Below are 6,700 nucleotides of genomic sequence, written 5' to 3'. Positions count from 1 at the left end.
GGGGCATTCTCCATGTAATGAATATTTCCTAAATACTGTTACTTGGTGATTCTGCGGCTCTCTTTGGGCCTCGAGGCTTTGGCAGGAGCGTAGGAACTTGTGTCTGGAGAAGAATCAGTGGGTGGGCCATGGCAGGACTTATCTTTCCTGTCATTGGGATTAGAGGCAGTACCAGCAGTGAAGAGTGAAGACTCTAACCCTCATTTCCTGGCTTCAGAATCAGTTCTGCTCCTTTCTAGAATATAATTTGCTTAACACATATCTGCCTCAGTTTCCTTTTCCGTAAGACAACGATAAGAAGAGTGGCCACTTCTTATCACTGTGATTGGGGATAAATGAATAAGTAAATGTAAACAGCATAGAACACCTGGCTCATAGTAAGTGCTCCCTTATATATACTGTCAGCATTATTAGTATCAATGTTTCTCTTCAGTTGCACTAGAGATGGATGGAACCAATGACAGTACCCGGAGAAATTTCATCCTTTTGGGGTTTTCTGATAACCCAATCTGGAGAGGATCCTCTCTGTGGTCATCTTGATTTCATATCTCCTGACCCTTGTGGGCAATAGAACCATCATCCTGGTGTCCCAGCTGGACTTCCACCCCCACATTCCCATGTATTTCTTCCTCGCCCACCTCTCCTTCCTGGACCTCAGTTTTACCACCAGCTCCATCCCCCAGCTGCTCTCAAACCTGAGAGGAGGTGACAAGACCATCAGCTACACTGGCTGTGCTATCCATCTCTTCCTATTCCTGGGTCTGGGTGGTGTGGAGTGTCTGCTCCTGGCTGTCATGGCATATGACAGCTTTGTTACAGTCTGCAAGCCCCTTCACTCCATGGTGATCATGAATCCATGGCCTTGGTGTCGGTGGCCCAGTGCTGTGGGATGGCCAAATCCTTGGCCCTGTCCCCAGTCATACTGCTCTTACCACACTATGGGAACCACCACGTGGACCACTTCCTGGTTGACATGCCCACTCTAATCAGGATGGCCTGTGTCAATACAGCTGCCATTAAGGGCATTGCCTTTGTCCTAGAAGTAAGCATTGTGCTGTCACCTCTGGTATTTATCCTGGTCTCCTATGGCTACATTGTGAGGGCAGTGCTACAAATTCAGTGTCAGGGAGGCAAAAGGCCTTCAGCACCTCTGGCTCCCATCTCACGGTGGTCTCACTTTTCTATGGAAACATAATCTACATGTACACGCAACCTGGGAACAGCTCTTCCCAAGACCAGGGCAAGTTCCTCACCCTCTTCTACAACATCATCATCCCCCTGCTGAACCCCCTGATCTACACCCTCGGAAACAAAGAGGTGAAGGGGGCACTGAGGAGGCTGCTGCTGGGTGACAGAGAGGTAGGAAAGAAGTAAGGGCAAAGGGGAGAGACGGGCCTCACCAACTAGTTGTCACTTCCATCAGGGATTAGTGATGGCATCTGGAGCTGTTGGATCAGATCTGGGCTTGAGCTAGGCTTCCAAATTTACATCTTTACCCAGACTACAGTAAGACTGTTTCAGTTACAATGTTAAGTGTTCTGATGAGTGAACTGTACAAAACGCATCATCCAAAACTCCTTTATATGATCTGTAAAGCAGGCCAAAAGGACAAAGCAAGATAAGTGTGTAGTTATAAAGATAAGTTCCATAGCATATACCAGAGTGCCAAGGAGGAAACTACTTTTCTCCATCAGACTTTTGTTTCTGTAGCTGTTTGTTTTCAATTCACTAACAACTTTCTGAGTTCTTTAGTCAGAATGATCACAATCAACCACATCTCTTGGCTGACAGCCATCAAACAGGGGAATTCAGCACAGTTGGCTAATTTCTATTTCCTAAATTCCCATCAAAAGCCTTTAATTAAATTATGGAATTTTTTCTACCTTTGTTCCCAAAATTTGACATTTTCCATAAAGTTTGATGAAGATTCTGATAAACCAAGAAGTTAACCTAAACAATGATGCATGTGTAATTTAAACTTTAGAGAATTATTTCTAGGTTTTTTTTTTTTTTTATTAATGAGAAGGACCTAGTGTTTATTAAGTTCCTGCTATGAGTCGAGTGCTTGTAATTCATATAACACTTTCTGTGTTTGTGGGAGGTGACCATGATTTTCATTGTCCCTATTTTACCCATGTGGTACTTGAGGCTTGGAGGTTAAATCACTCACTCATATAGAACTGAACCAGAGGTTTACTCCAAGTTCTGTGACTGTCATTTCCTGCTGTTTCTATTGCTACATGAATTTCTAAAGAGCAAAAATCAAAAAGTGTTTAACGAGTAGCGTCAAAGACTCTTTAGAGCTAAAGAGCATGACTGGCTTCCGTTCCTTAAATAATCCAGACCAGGGTGTATGGGAGGAAAATGGTTCCCTGGAACCTCATAAGGTTCCTGTATGGATTTGAAGTTTTAACTGATATAAATTAGCAGAGCAAAGCATGCACATTTATTTAATTCAAATTTTATGTGACACAGGGGCCTTATATTAAAGATGCAAAGAAATGATTTTTATGATGGATTTGATGAAGAGTTGACAGTGGTGGAGGAATATGATAGGACAAAGGAGGTATGAGCTAAATGTGATAAACTGGACAATCATAGCAGGGCCTGTTTGTCCAGGTTCTGCTCCACATCCCTCCATCTTGACAATAATGTTGGTCCTTCCCTGCAGGTGTGGGGGCAGCTTTCACATGAAAGTCTGTCCACCTGCTGTAAAAGAAAGTCAGAAAGTCTTTCCCATACCTGCTAGTTTGCACATGTCTTTAGATCAAAATAGTCAATATGCCAAAGTGCCATATTTTGAAGTAGCTCATCATGAACCCTGCCAAGGGCTTCTCTCAGTTATGTAAAACTTAATTATCTGGGATAATTATTAAAATGCATATTCTTATTCAGTAGGTCTTTGGAGGGGTCAGAGACTCTGTATTTCTGCACACTTCCCAGGTGATGCCCTTACTGACTCTGCTGGCCCTTAGACCCTACTTTAAGGATATTGGAAATAGATTGCCCATGACTCTCATTGCAGGCATGCAGAGGTTGGATACATTCTGGAATAAGTGAAGATTGGATTCATAGACTAAATGAAATGGGGAGGAAATAATGTGAAGAGCCAGGCCAGGGTGGTGGGATCCTCATTCCTCTGCCATCATATTGATTCTCTGCCCCCTCGGCTGCAGAGCCTCTTTTCCAAGGTGGACTGTATTGCACCCCTTCCTTTTCTAACCTCCTCACTCTCTCACATCACTTCACCTTCAAGGGGACCATCCCCAGTGGGATAATTTAAGTGTAAGCAAAACAGGGTCTACTGGAAGATGGATTCCTATGCTTCAAGGGGCCCTGGTCTAAATACTCAAAACTGCTTTTTTTAAGAAACAGTGACACTGATGGGCTGGTGCTGAATAGGAGAAACAGAGTTATCTGCCTGGCAGTCAGGGTTTACTTCCAAGATTTATAAAACTCCAAAATACCACCTTGGTACCAAAACAACAAAGAGGGAAATATAATAAAGAATTAGGGTGGGGCTCCCAGGACTTCTCCATGCTTACGTTCAAAAGAACTTACTAGTCATCCTGTGCAAATCAGCAGAGTAGCCCCATGGGCTCTGAGGTCACAGTTTGCCAGCATTCCTGCCTCTGGGAAAAAGTCCTGGAGAGGACAAAGGAGGGTTCCATAACTCTGGTGAATACAGGGAGTTAGTGTGCACAGTGGTGATGGATTTTTACTGTGTTTAGTCTGCTAAAGAACAAAACTCAAGAGAATAAACTTTAAAGACTGCATTGGCTTTATTCGGTAACTCATGAATCATGCAAGATTCGATCTAGCAGATTGAAAGAAGCTATGACGAGATGTACAAAATGAAACAGTTTTATAGGTGAAGGAAGAAGGAGTCAGGAAGTCACACTAAGAAAAGGAAGATTGGTTATTGCAAGGTTGATTTCCTTACAAGGGTTGGCAGGGGGTTCTCGGGCAGATTACCTAGCTGGTGCTGATCAGGTGATTTCTGATTGTCTGGTGTAAGATTCCATTTCTGGGAAAGCTGAGGCTGTAACTAAGTTGTCTCATTTTGGTGATGTGGGACTCAGCATAAGTGACTCCATTGAGTCTTACTGTTTTGTTTTTAACAACTCTGGTCATCTTATGATGTGGGGTCACCAATAAAGACAGTTGCTGTGGAATTGGGTAAGAAACTCAACTCAATGGGTCTAAGCCAGAGAAAAGTTGATTTTACTGAGCCCTAGGCTCCCAGAAAACATCAACAGGTGAGAAATCTCCACCACACTTTTGTGCCCCAGGAAAGGGCTGACTTTGAAGAATAACTCTTCCCCACATGACTCAGATAAGTCCCCTCTCTCCTGTTCCTCAGGCTCATAACTCTCCTGTTTGGCTGCTCTGTAAATCCCCAGGCTTATTCCTTTTCTAGAAAATATTCCTCTTGTTGTAATAAACTTCTTCACCCAAGATGGAGCCATTTCTTCCCAGAGTGCCATATCAGCAAACCGAACTTTGCTGTTCCTGTAAATGCTCTGTCAACCAGAAACACAGTACATCCAGTCTGCCAATCCCCAAATGCCAACCACACTCTGCCCTGCATTCTGGTTTCATTGTTCCTCGATCTTTCTAAATAAGGTCAGATATGCAACCTCAGCCCAACATGCACTGCTTCTGCAGTGCTGCCTCTAATGCTTTATGAAATTTGCTGTTGCCCAAACAACCCTAGGAAGAGCACTTCACCGCTTCTGAGGCACAGGGGTCCCCCAATCTATGGACTGTTTTCCCATTAAAAAAGCGCATCAAACTCATTACTAAACTGTTTTACTTTTGCCATTTGACACACATTAAGGAACAACTCTCTATTGCAATAGCCTAGAAAAAGTCATCTCCTGAATTTCCAGTGCATTTGGTTTCACAGTAATTTTTTCTACATCATGTTAAAACATTAAGATTAAAATTGTGTCAAACTGTGAGGCAGAACAGAATAGAATGGAATTGTCCTTTCTTTTAGGTGCGTGATTTTCTCTTCCAATCATTGCTTGATAACTGCCACTTTTTCTTCCTCTCTTAATTCTCTGTGTGTTCCTCTTCCTTGAACAGCCACCAAGTTTAATTTATTGTCTTATCTTTCCTTTCTCTTCTTCTTGTTAATCTCCCTTTATACTGCTCTAATCAGGTCTTTTCTTTTTTATTTTTTACTACAGCCATGGATGCCTCTTCTACAAATGCCACTTCTATCATGCACATTAAGAGGTAATTTTCAGAAAAAGGTAAAATTATGAACTCATACAATATAAAAGCAGACTCATGTTCAAGGATTTGTTTTACCCTTAGGATCTGAGGCAATAGGGCAGGTGCTATAGCCAGCTTAATGGAAAAGTCAAACCAGTATAAATTTACTGAATAAAGTGATATTGAGCTGAATTTGATGCGGGGTCGGTGAGCCGAGGAGTCAAAAGAAAGATTTCTTAGACTCTCAAGATCTGGCAGTAGTGCTCTTTTATTTAGAGAATAGTGTGGAACAGCATGGGGACAGGACCCATGGGCAGGCAGAGCTCCTGCTGCTGCCCCCGCTGGCATGGGGACAGGACCCATGGGCAGGCAGAGCTGGTGTGTGTGGACAAGACCCACGGGCAGTCAGAGCTCCTGCTGCTGCCGCATGGGGACAGGACCCATGGGCAGTCAGAGCTGGTGCGTGGGGACAGGACCCACGGGCAGTCAGAGCTCCTGCTGCTGCCCCCGCTGGCATGGGGACAGGTCCCATGGGCAGGCAGAGCTAGTGTGTGGGGACAAGACCCACAGGCAGTCAGAGCTCCTGCTGCTGCCCTGAGTTGAGGGTTAGGGCTAATTTTATAAGGCATGGGTACGTGACTTATTTTTACTGGAAAAAAAAAGAAAAGATGATGTAAAAAGTCATTAAATGATTTCAGTGCAGATGGGGTCTGGTTATTGTGCGGTCATATAACTTTAGATACGAATCTGGCCATATAGATCGGCATGCAGGTGAGGATGCCCCGGGCTTCTCTCCCTGTGGTTGTCCTAATTCATACCATAAAAAAAGTCCACTGGGTCATATAGTTTGGCATGTAGGCCAGGTCACCTTGGGCTTCTCTAGCTGGGGCAGCCTTAATCCACATCAAATTGCAAATGAAGCAAAACTGGTTTTCCACTGGGAGGAAGAAAGTCAATTAACAGTCTACTAAACATGGCACAATTTGCATATCTATCAGTAGCCTACAACTTACAAGAAGTGCGAAATAGCTCAAACCCCAGGAAAGAGGACTAGAATCTGATAGCCAGAGGGTGTGCCATCAATAATGCATAGCTTTCTATCGAAACACAAGGGTTTTATTCTACATTAGTAATAATAGCATGTTTGGGATGCTTGGTATGTGTCTGCCACTCTTAGACTTTCACCTGTATTTACTCATTGAATCTTCAAGAAGGATATCATGGTGTGAAATATCACATATATTTTACATTTGAGAAAGTTAAGTCTCAGAGATTTTAATATTCAGTTCCAGGGAGAGTGGGAATGCAATAGTGTAGCTGCTTGGCTGTACTACTTATGTGAGGCCCTGAGCAGTCTGATGGGTTTCAGGAAATGCTACCTCAAAATATGGCATTGGCATATCCAATAGTTGAAACTTGAGCAGTTTGAGAGAACAGCCTTCCACCCACCATCTCCACTGAAACAGGTCATGAAGCC

General features: G+C 43.4%; 1 pseudogene; it reads left to right on the top strand.

The window, feature by feature from the left end:
• Positions 1-444: 444 nt before the first annotated feature.
• LOC124234605 (olfactory receptor 2W3-like) lies at positions 445-1,374 on the top strand (annotated as a pseudogene).
• Positions 1,375-6,700: the final 5,326 nt, after the last annotated feature.

This window comes from Equus quagga, unplaced genomic scaffold (assembly GCF_021613505.1).
Source record: "Equus quagga isolate Etosha38 unplaced genomic scaffold, UCLA_HA_Equagga_1.0 95758_RagTag, whole genome shotgun sequence".
NCBI classification, from domain to species: Eukaryota; Metazoa; Chordata; class Mammalia; order Perissodactyla; family Equidae; genus Equus; species Equus quagga.
The sequence above is the reverse complement of the archived record's forward strand: the minus strand, read 5'-3'. Positions and strand labels throughout refer to the sequence as shown.